This window comes from Carassius gibelio, chromosome A21, assembly GCF_023724105.1.
Source record: "Carassius gibelio isolate Cgi1373 ecotype wild population from Czech Republic chromosome A21, carGib1.2-hapl.c, whole genome shotgun sequence".
NCBI classification, from domain to species: domain Eukaryota; kingdom Metazoa; phylum Chordata; class Actinopteri; order Cypriniformes; family Cyprinidae; genus Carassius; species Carassius gibelio.
This window is the reverse complement of record NC_068391.1, coordinates 2,406,304-2,420,493: the sequence shown is the minus strand read 5'-3', so window position 1 is coordinate 2,420,493 and position 14,190 is coordinate 2,406,304. Positions and strand designations below refer to the sequence as shown.

At 34.3% G+C, this 14,190-nt stretch overlaps 1 long non-coding RNA gene across 1 annotated transcript; it reads right to left on the bottom strand.

Moving 5' to 3' along the window:
• Positions 1-9,233: 9,233 nt before the first annotated feature.
• Positions 9,234-11,909, bottom strand: LOC127941497 (uncharacterized). Its single transcript, XR_008149044.1, has 2 exons — positions 11,433-11,909; positions 9,234-10,478 (listed from the first exon to the last, which is right to left on the bottom strand). It is a non-coding gene; the product is annotated as an uncharacterized LOC127941497 (long non-coding RNA).
• Positions 11,910-14,190: the final 2,281 nt, after the last annotated feature.

The window sequence follows — 14,190 nt, the reverse complement described above, 5'->3', positions numbered from 1 at the left end:
TACAGAAAAAAATCACATTAAGTTTATTAGCCTGTTGTAGTTTATTTTAAAACTGTAATTCAAACAGAGGGACTTTTAATATGCAAATACATAAATATTCAGTTTAGGAATATAGAGAAAAGTATAAAGGTGCTTGTCTTGCAATGTCATTTCATCTGCAGATTGATTTTGTGTGTGTGTGTGTGTGTGTGTGTGTGTGGGATTTATTGGAGTGGGGGGAACAGATTCCACTCATGCGGATGATGAATGCGACACAACATCTGACATCAACAACATTTTGCCTCTCGTTATTCCCCAAATTCACTCACATCAAACAGTTTTTCACCAGATACCTTCTGTCTCATAAGAGTCACAATGCAATGGGACATATTATATACCAAAGCATTAAATTAGTTTAACATACTAAACTCTCCTAAAGCCTCTGTGTGTTTGGAATCTTTTCCTAGCCAATGATTGACATGTCCATTCAGAGTAGCCCCGCCTCTTCCTGCACATATGATGAAAGCAAAATAAGAGCTTGATGGTTTAATGTTTAAAAATTAACAAATTAATATTTGGATGTAATTTAAAATAAAGTTATTTTTATATGTTTTTTTTTAAATACTGGATTTCTATAAATAAATATATACATACATTAATAAATTGATATAAAAATTTATTACAAATAATTGTTAAATCATATTTAATTTTAATTGATTTATAAATCAATATTTATGTCAGCCCTCCAAACATGCACAGCAAATATGGACTGGTCAGTCGATCATGCATTCAATCATTGCAATTTTGTTTATTTATTTTTTTATTTTTTAAAAAAATCAAAACTAGATTTTTCCCCAAACCATATAGCCCTACTGCACACTTCACCAAATCATGCATTTAAAAAACGTACACAAAAAGAGTATAGAGGTCACCTCTCTTCTGGATGCAGTCTGGTTTTTCACCGTAAGATGGCGCAACACACACACACACACACGAGCGCGCGCGCGCGTCACCACCAGCGATAACAACCTGTGTTAAGTAACACACTCTCTACAGTGAGCAGGTGTTGCTCTGATAAAAGCTGAACACATATTACTGCACCCCCCACCCACACACACACACACACACACGCTTAAACACAATAAAAACACCTTCCTTTGTGCAGCAGCTTTACAAACGCAGGGTGTTTCCCTTGTGCTCCTGGTGTTAAAAAACACAATGATCCAGAAACTCTCATTCTGTCCCGGGGCCGAGGGCCACAGATGGGTGTGGGAACACATTAATCGATCAATGAACATCTGTACTGAAAATACTGTTTTTCAGACTTTTCAGTGTGTTTGGTTTGCAGGACAAACATTATTTTAACACATCAGTATCCAAGAGTTACAGTCTGATTGAAATCTGATTTTTAAAAATGCATAATAACATTCACTACAGTAACTACTGGAGAATGGATTCATCTGAGCTATTCAGGATTATTCACGATGAGAGTAAATCACTCAAAACCTGTCCGGGTCATATTTTACCACAAAATATAAAGAAGAAATTAACTTATTTTTGCATAAACAAAATGAAGGCAATTTAGGTCTTTTAAGATTTATTACACTGTGATTTTCATGATATGCACCCCAGTTTTCATTATTATAAAGCATTAAATACAAAATCCAAAAAGCAATTACTACTGTATTATAAAAATGAGCATTAAAATTGAGAATTAGACATAAAAGTAAAAATGACTTAAAACTTTATTAAACATGAATATAGATGCATTTGTGCATTATTAAAAAAAAAAAAATGTATAAATAATAATGTACATAGAAATGATTTATATCAAATATGATGAATTAATGGATATACAAAACAGCTAAATTATTATTTTAATAAGAAAATATAATATACAATTTAAATAAAAATGTGAAGTACTTTAATTTTATGATGTGTGTGCATGTGTGTGTGTGTGTGTGTGTGTGCATGTTTCTACTATATATGTATTGAGAGAGAGAGAGTAAGAGAGAGATAGAGAGACTGAGATGAAAATGTATAGTAAAAAATGTAACAGTTCTAAAATATATATATATATTAATGCAAAACTGCACTGAGAGCGAGGAAAAGAGCAGGTCAATGTCTGCAGTCAGCAATGCCTCTGACAAACTCATCTTCAGACTAAAGAAACTGTGCAATGAATGATTTCTCACAGCGGCGCTGAGAAAATATGAGACAGGGAGAGAAGAAAAGACGTCCGGTTGTGAACGGCTGTAAAGGGTCACACTGTACCTGTGAACAATTTCTGCTCAGATTAGACACTGTGCAGGATGACATCTGAACGAGAGACTGAAAATACTCCAATCTGACTTCTGTGGTCACTGTCAACTTTAGTTTATGTCTATAAGGACATTCCCTGCTCAAATAATATCCCTTAAAAATTTGGAATAATTTTTAAAATGCTCAACAAAGCTGAATTTATTTAATCAAAAATACAATAAAAACAGCAAAAATGTTAAATATTAGTACCATTTAAAATAACTGTTAAACTGTAATTTATTCCTGTGATGCTCCGCTGTATTTTCAGCAACATTACACCAGATTTCAGTGTCACATGATCTTCAGAAATCATTCTAATATACTGATTTCTTAGCAAATCATCATATTAGCAAGGTTTCTGAAGGATCATGTGACACTGAAGCCTGGAGAAATGATGAGCAAAGGAATAAATTTCATTTTAAAATATATTCTCACAGAAAGCAGATCTTTTAAATGTTAATGATATTAAATAAAACTACTGATTTGTCTGTATTTTTAATGAATGCTTAAATTTGATGGAAAAAGCTTTTACCAGTAGTGTACATAAGACAAAACTCTTTCATCAAGCGTAGTTGTACTTTACCATCAAAACCACCTCCAGACAGAAAAAGGCAGCGGTGTGCTAAAGAGAGCGGTGTGTTTATGAGCCGTCTGGGTGGTCTCATCCATCAGAGAGACACAAACCCACAAATACAGTTTGCTTTAACAAGCTGATTTGCTTGAGTTGAGGAGTTTTTCTTCACAGCATGTTCTGCCAGCAGCCTGGGGAAGGGGAACTGAGCGCCCCCTACAGGATGGACAGAGTTACAACAGACTCACAAAGAAGGGATAGTCACTAAATTAGTTCATTTATTGCAGTGCTATGTTCAGTGTGTGTGTGTGTGTATGTGTGTGTGTGTGTGTGGCAGTGATGTTGTCAGATTGTGGCATCATTCTGCTGAGCCGGTTATTCCGAAATGTTGAGAAATATCATTCCCACAAACCTCTGAGATTTGCAATCCGCACAGGAACAGACACAGAGTGTTTTGTTTTTTAGGTGGAAGCCTATTTATTTAGTTCTATTTATATTTAATTTATGTCCAAACTGTCTCACACAGTGTACTAGTGTAAATACAGTGACTATGGTTAGTGTTACTGAACAGAAAAAGTAGATAAATATATTTTCTTTAGAGTTATTAAAAGCTAATTAGTAATTAAAGAGCTCCTGCTTAAAGATGCTTTAGATTCCAGGAGTGATGAATGAATGAAATCTTTGGGAAATAATGAGTTTCTGCATGTGAAAACATGTTCAGCTGTCTGCTACGGGCTGGAAAATACACGTCAGGCCTTAGGAGTGTTACTTCAGGATCATTTATATAGTTTTAAACTTGTTATTAATATTTTGAATTACAGTAGCTTTTATATGTGTATATATATTCAGGCTTCTATTTTAGTTTACATTTTAGTAATTTTGTTATGTGCTTTTGCATTTTGCATTAGTTTTTTTTTTTTATTACTATTAAGGTTTCATTTATTTTTATTTCAGTTTTAGTTTTTATTTACTGTATTTCTAGTTAGTAATTTTAGTGCTTCAGCCGGAACTTATTTCAGTTTGTAAGCCAATGCAATATTAATTGTTGTCATTTTATTTGAGCTTCATTGCAACTTTAATTAATAAAAATATATTTTTTAATAGTTTTACTTTACCTCAACATCTTACAACACCCTGGCATTGTGGCATCACATTGTATATAGACAAATGTTATTATTTTCTTTAGACAAATGTTTAAACCTAGTTATAATATTTTTTTCTGTCCATAATTATGTTCATATTTTAGTCATGCAACTGGCACTTAATTGCATACTCCTTCTGGACTCATGCATTAAATACAGACTTCAGCTTCTTCAGTTTCTCCATATGCAGTTTTATTTACATTGTGTGATAGTGTGAAAGGAAAATTCATAAGAAATCAGCTGATGTTGGTTTTTATGTGCTTAAAACAGTAAAATGGGCCACTGAGATTGAAGGACGTGCACTCACACATGCACACACACAGTGAAAACGGCTGAAATTAGATTACAGTGTTGCAAGCTGAACATGTGAGGGTTTAACGCTGGTGCAGTGCCAGTGTGGACCGGATCACTCGACTGCATCGCTGAAAAGTACTAATAAAACACTCAACGTGTGTGTGTGTGTGTGTGTGTGTGTGTGTGTGTGTGTGTGTGTGTGTACCAGTGCTGCACGACCTCCTCCCTCCTCCTCGTGTTTGCTCTTTCTCTCTCTCTCTTTGTGCTCTGGCCGACCGTTATCTTTGAGGAAATGGAAACCCTGAGGGAGAGAAACTCTGTTAACCCGACGCTGTCAAATCAACAGCTGCCTTTGTTTTCTATCAAAGACGTTTAGCCTCTTTACAGCCCAGATTTGAGCTCCCTAGACGAATATTTCCCATCATACCCCAGAGCTGCCTGAAGCGCTGTCTTTGATGAGGATCTGGACATGTAACACTAATGTTGTTTTTCAAAGAAAAAAAAAAACAGCAAATGCACACACACACACACACACCACACACACTCATGCAGAAATGCACAATAGCACATACAGTGGCCCTGAAACAAAAATAATTTCTGACACTTTATTCACACTTGGAAATGTGTGAATGTCTTTCATCAGATCACAGAGAATCACATTAACATCTTCATGATCCAGTCAGAGTTATTATTGTAAAACTAATAAACAACATAAATATTAATATAATATACAAACTAAGTATAAAGTGTTTAAGCATAATTTTTTTTTACAATCACTGACACTTGCTTTGATTTTTTTGTGATCTAATAATGCAATGACATACACACTTTTTTTTAAGTGAGACTCAAGTGTCTAAATTCGTTTTGAGGCCAATGTGCCTGCAAAGACACACATTGACACAAAAACACACTTTCATATGCATAGAAAGAAAATTGGGGTCAAGATGTCTCCCTGACACAGAGACACAGTCCTGGAGAAGGTAAATGTGTGTGAGTGCAAATATACAGAGAAAACTCCTCAGACCATATAAGACAAATCATCAAATTATATTTAATATCGCCATCGGTTCACACAAAATGAACATTTTACAGAAAATGTACTCAACCTCATGAGTTTGTTTCTTCATCAGGTTTGGAGAAATGTAGCATTGCATCATTGTCTCAGCAATGGATGCTCTGCGGTGAATGGGTGCCGTCAGAATGAGAGTCCAAACAGCTGATAAAAACATCACAATAATCCACAGCACTCCAGTCCATCAGTTAATGTCTTCAGAAGCCAAAAGCTGCGTGGCTGTAAGAAACAGATTTGTTATTAAGATGTGTTTAACTTCTAACAGTTACTAAAATGCAAGTCCTCTATCTATTAATATCGCTTCCTCCAGTGGAAAAGTGGTCCGGTCTGAATCAGGAAAGAAATCAGCACACATCAAACACCATTTATCGCCCGAAACAGCTCTATATGTGGCTGCATTGACAACAGGAGATGGACTTTTTCACTGGAGGAAGCGATATTATGTATTATGGACCCATATTTTAGCTAGAAGCAATGGTTTAAAGTTAAAAACGCCTTAATAATGGATTTGTTTCTTAAAAACACAAAACTTTTCTCTTTACAAGACATTAACTGCTGGACTGGAGTGGTGTGGATTACTGTGATGCTTTCATCATATGTATCTGATAGCACCCATTAATACATTAATTTCATAGCTCTGTGCCCTTATACTGAATATACAGCCCGATCTTGGGCTGTTTCAGGAGAAACATCTGTGACAAAGATACTTAAATAAAAAACCCATTAACCAAAATCTTTCTTCTACTGGACTCTGGCCAGGTGCAGAATCACATGCTGCATTGATTCAGTGAGCAACGATGCATGAAGCTTTCAAACATAAGAGACAGATACAGAAGGAGATAGAAAGATTAGGGTTTGTCTGCACAGCAGTTGGTAAAGAACATTTGTTCTGTCTCTCCTGTTGAGGCACTGACATGTCTGATCTCTCTGAATAGTGTGTCATATTATGGGTGAATCTTTAGCATTCACTAATACCTTACAAATAAAGGCTCGAATCGCGAATCATTTGAGTCAGTTCGGGAGTTCGGACCGGGATCGCGAATCATTTGACTCAGTTCGGGAGTTCAAAGCGGGTTCGCGAATCATTTGAGTCAGTTCGGGAGTTCGTAGCGGGTTCGCGAATCATTTGAATCAGTTTGGGGATCGCGAATCATTTGAGTAAGTTTGGGAGTTCAAAGTGGGTTCGCGAATCATTTGAACCAGTGCGGGAGTTCAAAGCGGGTTCGCGAATCATTTGAATCAGTTTGGGGATCGCGAATCATTTGAGTAAGTTTGGGAGTTCAAAGTGGGTTCGCGAATCATTTGAATCAGTTTGGGGATCGCGAATCATTTGAGTCAGTTAGGGAGTTCAAAGCGGGTTCGCGAATCATTTGACTCAGTTCGGGAGTTCGGAGCGAATGGTTCGCGAATCATTTGAGTCAGTTGGGGAGTTCGTAGGGGGTTCGCGAATCATTTGAGTCAGTTAGGGAGTTCAAAGCGGGTTCGCGAATCATTTGAGTCAGTTCGGGAGTTCGTAGCGGGATCGCGAATCATTTGAACCAGTTCGGGAGTTCGTAGCGGGATCGCGAATCATTTGAGTCAGTTTGGTGATCGCGAATCATTTGAGTCAGTTTGGGAGTTCAAAGCGGGTTTGCGAATCATTTGAGTCAGTTCGGGAGTTCGTAGCGGGTTCGCGAATCATTTGAGTCTGTTTGGGGTTCGCGAATCGTAGCTGTATGGATAGGCATTTTTAACTAATTTAGTATCTAGTTCTAATTACGTTTTAAAAGCGTCTTTAGGTGTGATACGTGGTGGATGATGATGATGATGAGTGGATAAAGACTAGAGCAATCAAATTGTGAGAGTGATCTGCTCACCTGGTAATGTTCGTGGTCACAAATGTTCTGCATGAGAAACCCATGTCATTTGCCAGTTTGCCAATTTGTGCAGCGTACAAAAAAGGTTCTGTTTTCAACAATGCATTTCACCTAAACAATGCAGTCTACCTAATTTTTTTTCCTGTGTGACAAATAGACTGGAACTTTGATTGTATATATATTTTTTGACATAACTGCCAAATGCTAAAACATTTTAACTTAAACTTGGATGTATAATGCTATTGCTAAATCACACAATATTTTAGTGTTTCTTCATAGACTTAGTTGTTTTTTCTTTTTATATTTTGTCTTTTTATTTTAATAAAAAAAATGTAGTTTTAGTAATCAGTTTGTTATTTAACTGATTTTTTTTATTTTATTTTATTAATTTTCTTGTTATTTGTTATTTGTTTGTTTTCATAATTTTTTTAAAGGTTTTATTACTTTTAGTTATTTTAGCATATTAAGTTATACCTGAATTAATATATATATATATATATATATATATATATATATATATATATATATATATATATATATATATATATATATATATATATAAATAAATATATATATATATATATAATGTACTTAATTTCAAATAAAAAAACAACAACCTTTTTATGGTTTTAGTTTTAGTTATAACCCTGCTAGTCATTTGACAACAGTACAGCTCACTTCTATTTGAAATATTTTAAATAGTATACATATTGTGCAGGAATTGATGCATTAGTAGGCTACTCTATTTCCAGCATGACAATTCCTTTAGTTTATGAGAAGAAATTTTTATGTTGAAAGGAAATATTGAGTGGCCCTTCAAAAATTCCCTTTGAGTCTGTGTTGTACTCTTCATCTCCAGTAGGAGGCAGATGCGAGTCTGGACCCCTGAACCCCCAGCATAAGGAATCATTTAGGGTGGGGATGGAATTTCTTCTCCTTAAGAGCCAGTGACTCACTGAGCCGAGAGAATTAGAGTGGGAAAACACACACACACACACACACACACACACACACACACACACACACACACTCACACACACACATACAGAAGAATAACAAAGTGAAGTAATTCTGAGTGATTGAGAGAGAATGGTTCACCAAGCAAGCCGTTCAGCCTTACAGGAGTGAGTGCATGGATTTTACATGTGAATGTGTGTGTGTGTGTGTGTGTGTGTGTGTGTGTGTGCGTGGGTGGTTGTGTGTTTGGGGAGTGTGGGTGTGGTGTTTGTCAGACACAGGATTGTGATCAGCTGCTGGTTGTAAAGTTGGTTACTGAGTAAGAAATGTTTTCATTCCAGTGATTTCAAGGAATAGGGAGTGTTGACCGATTTTGATCAAATAAAATAAAATAAAATGAATTCACAATCATAACGATAGAAACTGGAACTTGACGTGCTTTTACTGCTGACTGTAAAGTTATTGCAGATAGCCAAACACCAATTTAATTAAACAGCATCCGTGCCCAGAATACAGATTGCACAGTTTTCCTTGCTGATGAGTCTCAGTTACAAACTGTGAATGACTTGCGTTCGTTGAGTCACCATGCATAATTAATGCCACGTAACATTAGCTGAACATAAACATTAAACTCTGATGAGTCAAAGTAGTTATCATGCTTCAATCAGCCCGAGATCATTGTTTTCCCACTGACAGTAAAGCTCCTTTGTTTCAGATTATGCAAAAGTTGAGTACCTTATTGTGCAACGAAAGAGGAAAAGGCAGGGCCGCTGATTATTTATAGCCATTTCATATAGCTGAATTGGTTGAAACCCATATTGTGTGCTTACAGACTGATAACGCTGTGAACTGAATTCACACTGCAGGGTTAGACGGGGTTCACACAGATCTGTAAAGCCCCGTCAACACAATCTCTCAGATTAGCATTAGCCCAGGCGCTGGCCGAGAAACGTGAGTCTGTGACTCGGTCTAAGCACTTATTGCAAAACAAAACCACAAAAGTGTGGGATTTCACTGGAACTCTGGATGACCCTGTGATTGGCTGGCCGGGAATGGTTGGAATATTCTGGAAGACTGACATTCCATGACCGCAATACAAGAACAGATGGCAAGATGATTAGAACCTCACACCTGTCTCCGTATAAAACTCTCACTGCTGGAGCCTTCTGCAATACTGGAGACAAATCTGGAATAACTTTACTAATAACTAAGATTTTTCAGTGTTTTTGAAACAAGTCTGTGTGTTCCCCAAGGATTGAAAATTTTTGTGAAATATTATTATCATTTTAAATAAAGCTTTTCTATGTGAATATCTGCTAGAATGTAATTTATTTCTGTGATGCTCCGCTGTATTTTCAGCATCATTCCTCCAGTTTTCAGTGTCACATGATCTTCAGAAATCATGAAAATATGATGATTTGCTCATTTTATTTTTCAATATACAGAAAGTTCAAAAGAACAGCATTTATTTAAAATATAATATTCATATATATGTCTTTACTGGCACTTTTCATCACTTTAATGCATCCCTGCTGAATTTTTGTTTTCTTTTTTAATCTTACTGACCCCAAGCTTTTGAATGATATATCTCAGTTTCCAACTGTTTTCAACATTGATTATAATGATCAGAAATGTTTCTTGAGCAGTAAATCATCATATTAGAATGATTTCTGAAGATCACTGAAGACTGGGGGAATGATGCTGAAAATACACAGCTATAAATACAATATATATTAAACTGGAATAATATTTCACAATCTTTACTGTATTTTGGATCGAATAAATGCAGCCTTTGTGAGCAGAAAAGACTTCAAAACTTCAAAAAAACTTTATTATTCCAAACTTTTATGAATCTCCAGCATTGAATCACATGTCTTGTTGAGCAGATGTTACTTTCAGATTCAGTTTTTTACCCGGGGGCTGATAAAAGTAAGAAAGAAAGTGACAAACATTTCTTCCTCACATGCCTCAAAGTCCTCTGGCTTCGTGGTTATGTAATATTATCATCAGTCACATGCTGAAATCCACAACAAACCAATCTAAACCGGATGCCATGCCAAACGACCCATTAAGCGCTGCAGAATCGAGAAACATGTGTCTAATTCCTCGTCGTGCCTGGCTTTCCGAGGAACGCGGCTAATCCGGAGCATGAGGGGAAGAGGAGGAGTCCTGCTGGACTAATGGAGGTCCTGATGGAGGTCTTGTGGTCTCCTTCATGGGTCTCATGACCAGAAACAAACTCATGACACCATTAAAAGCCCTTTCACAGGAAAGTGAACGTTTGTGAACTTCCCTCGGGTATCTGTCTGAGAAGAAAGGGATGGAATCGATTATATTTCAGTTGAGGCCAAGAACTTCAAACATCAGGAAAATCTGATTCATAGCTAAACAAATCTGTGACTAAAACCTTCACGGACAAATCGTTCATAACATATGAGTTTATAAAATAAATAGGATGATTTTACGAGTCATGTCATGGCATCTTTGAAGATGAATAGGTGATTTTTGGACACTTTTACAATCACAATTTTCCTAATTTTTAAATTCTCTATTTCACTCAGCTACAAAATTTGTTTCTTACTTAGTATTTTTGTCTTGTTTTCCTGTAAAAAAATATCAAAATTTCTTAAATCATTAAATGTATCATGGTTTCCAGAAAAAACAAGAGTTAAAATCTGAAATAATTCTGAATCTCAAATAAATGTAAGATTGTTTCAGATTCTTTGATGAATGGAAAGAAGCATTTATTAATTTTTGTAACATTATAAATGGCTTCATTGTCACTTTTCATCTTTGCAGAATTAAGGTATTCATTTATTGTTTCTTTTTATTTAATCGTACCTCGGTTTCCACAAAATATTAAGCAACAAAGGCAGTTTTCACCATTGATAATAATAGCATATTATAATGATTTATAATGATTATAATGACTGAAGTAATGATGCTTTGATCACAGCAATAAATTGCATTAAAAATGTTATATTCAAATAGAAAATTGTTATTTTAAATTGTAATAATATTTCAAAATTGAATATTTTTTACTGTACTTTTTTAGCAGAAGACTCTAATAAACATTAATAAATCTTATTATTTTTTAAATCGAGTTTCCTAAAAAAAGTGTTATTTTTGTGCTTGAAATAAAAATAAATATCTGCCAAAAATAAACTTTAAAATTCAAAAAGAAAACAAGATAAAAAAATTTCCTCCTTGTTTTAAGCAAAAACTCATTTCATTTTGATACATTTTTTAAAAGAAAATACCTTAAATCATTTAATTTCTCTTTATGTAGATCTGTATCAGTAATCCATATGTTGACTTTTCTGGAAAGCTTGGCACTAGAGGTCCGAAACATTACCAGCTATTGAAACTTTAACCCCAAAGCCAGGAAGTGAAATTGCAGAGGTCAGGACAATGTGCTGAAAGAAGCGTTGCTATAATCATGACTAATAAGATCATGTTCCCTTCACTGCCAACAGTGACTCATGTTCACAAGCGTCCTTCATACTGACAGTGAGACTGAATGTGTATCTTGTGTTTTCAATGTGTGAGAGGTGTAGAAACACAGAGAAAGACAGAAAGAGATGAAAACTTAATGACTGACACTTTTACAGTCTGTCTAAATAATGAAGGGATGAAAGGTTCTCACAAAACAGCAGTTCATTCTGGTGAAGACCCGCCCACTTAGACTAAAAAAAGCTATTTTTTAAATCTTTTTAATTCAGCTTCATTATGTATAACTAAAGATTTTCATGAATGCATATTCATTAATATTTTATATAATATGCATTTTAATATATTTATATTTTCATACATTTATTAATATGCATATTTCACATGTATGAAAATACAGTATTCTTATATATATATATATATATATATATATATATATATATATATATATATATATATATATATATATATATATATATATATATATATATATATATATATATATATATATATATATATATATATACACACATATATATTACATATTGTATATATTAATATTATATAATTATAATATGCTTATATTTGTATTAATGTCTATATAAATGTATACGTATACATATAATTTATATTTCATATGTATGCAAAACAGTATAGAGTATAATTTAATATAAATAACAAATATAGATACATTTATATGCATTCAAACTTGACCTGTTCACATCTTTTTCAGCTTCACATATTCGTTCAGATCCTCAAACCTCCACAGTGATGCATCCACTGATTCACCTTCATCCATCCCTAACATCCATCCATCCATCTCCCTTTCTTCTTCAGCACAGCCACAGTGATTCAGATGAAGACCTGTGAGACCAAATGTGTGGAAATCAATGTGAAGTGTTAGGAACATTTATGGTGGGACAGTAATGCTTTGCTTTTGATATGCATGCATTACCTTAATGGCAAAACGAATAAGGTGGTATTGTGGTCTATAGCATTATAATCATAGACAGGGTGTTCTCTTTTCAGTTAGTAGAGAGTGACCTGAATATCTAAATATATGTACATGATGTCTACCAGAGGTCAACGGGAAGAGGAAATGGGACACACTTTTCTGTCTGTTTAAAAGCTACTGTATATGAATCCATGCTAAAGGATTCTCCTACTTACGTAATGCTTTTTTTTCTAATCTGTGTGAATTTTACAAATAAAGCTGTATCCATATTGGCATATTTGTTTGAAACTCATGCTAGAAATAATATGAGTCTAAAACAATGCCAAAGATCAAGGGGTTCTTAAAAGGTAGAAAGTAAAAGGTCATTTAACTAACCACATTTAGATTTCTTCCTTTAGTGTTTACTAAGAAGTGAAGCGTCACTTTCATTATTGCTCATTTCAGAGTTACCGATTTGAGTTAACCTAGAAACCAAACACAACACACTTAACCACATACAAACACTTAATAACACCTAGAAGCTCCCTAGCAAAGGCCTGGAAACAAACCACAACATCATATAGAGGCCTATGTTTTTCAAGTATAACACACATTTTCCTGAGTGGAGGTTTAAAGAAATATAGTCTTAACCTGTAATTAGCTGGAAATAGGCTGCATTCACGTGACGTTTTCATGTTTTCTTCATTTGACCATAGAACTCTCTATTCTAGATTCTAAAAAAAAAAAAAAAACACTCTCTATTCTTTTTCTATTCTTGTTTACTTTGTGAAAAAGGAGCCCCTAACATTAGAATTATTTTTTTTTCTATTCTATTTTTTGTTTTCTTTTTATTTATTATATAAAAAGGTCCCTCTAACACTATGATTTTCTATCCTTTTTACTTTTTTAAAATGACCCTTAAGGGTTCTTGTTTTCTTCATTTGACCCTCTAGCCCTCTTTATTCTAAGAAGAATAAGAACAAACACTTGACCCTCTAACACTTGCATTCTCTGTTCTTTTTCTATTGTGTTTTTTGTTATTTATTATATTATATTTGCTATGTGTACTGTGATAGGCTAACCAAGACTTGTCAAAACACTTATAATTATTGCCCTTTTGTTGGTTTTGATTGCTTCTATTGGTCTCATTTGTAAGCCGCTTTTGATAAAAGTGTCTGATAAATGACTAAATGTAAAAATTTTACCGTGGTTACCCAGAACTATCAATCAATATTTGATAAAAACAGATGGTGCACACAATATAACCTCATATTGAGAAGACAAAAGTCAGAAAGATCTTTATTGCCAAGTATGTTTGCCCATACAAGGAATTTGTTTTAGTGTCACAAGCTTCCGAAACACAGAGACAACAACAAAAACACACAGATAATAAAAATAAGATGTGAATAAAATACACGTGCATAAATATAAATAAACCACAAAAAATTAAATAATAATAATAATAATTACAGGTGTGCTATAAATAGCATAGGAATATAATAAAATAAATTAATAATAAATGTTTACATGTTTTCAATATTAATTCTGTTGACGTGTTAAAGAAAGGCGGGGCAAAAGTTTCCATATAAGGAAAACGAGGTTTGATGACGTCATACACTAGCCAGCGCCCCTTG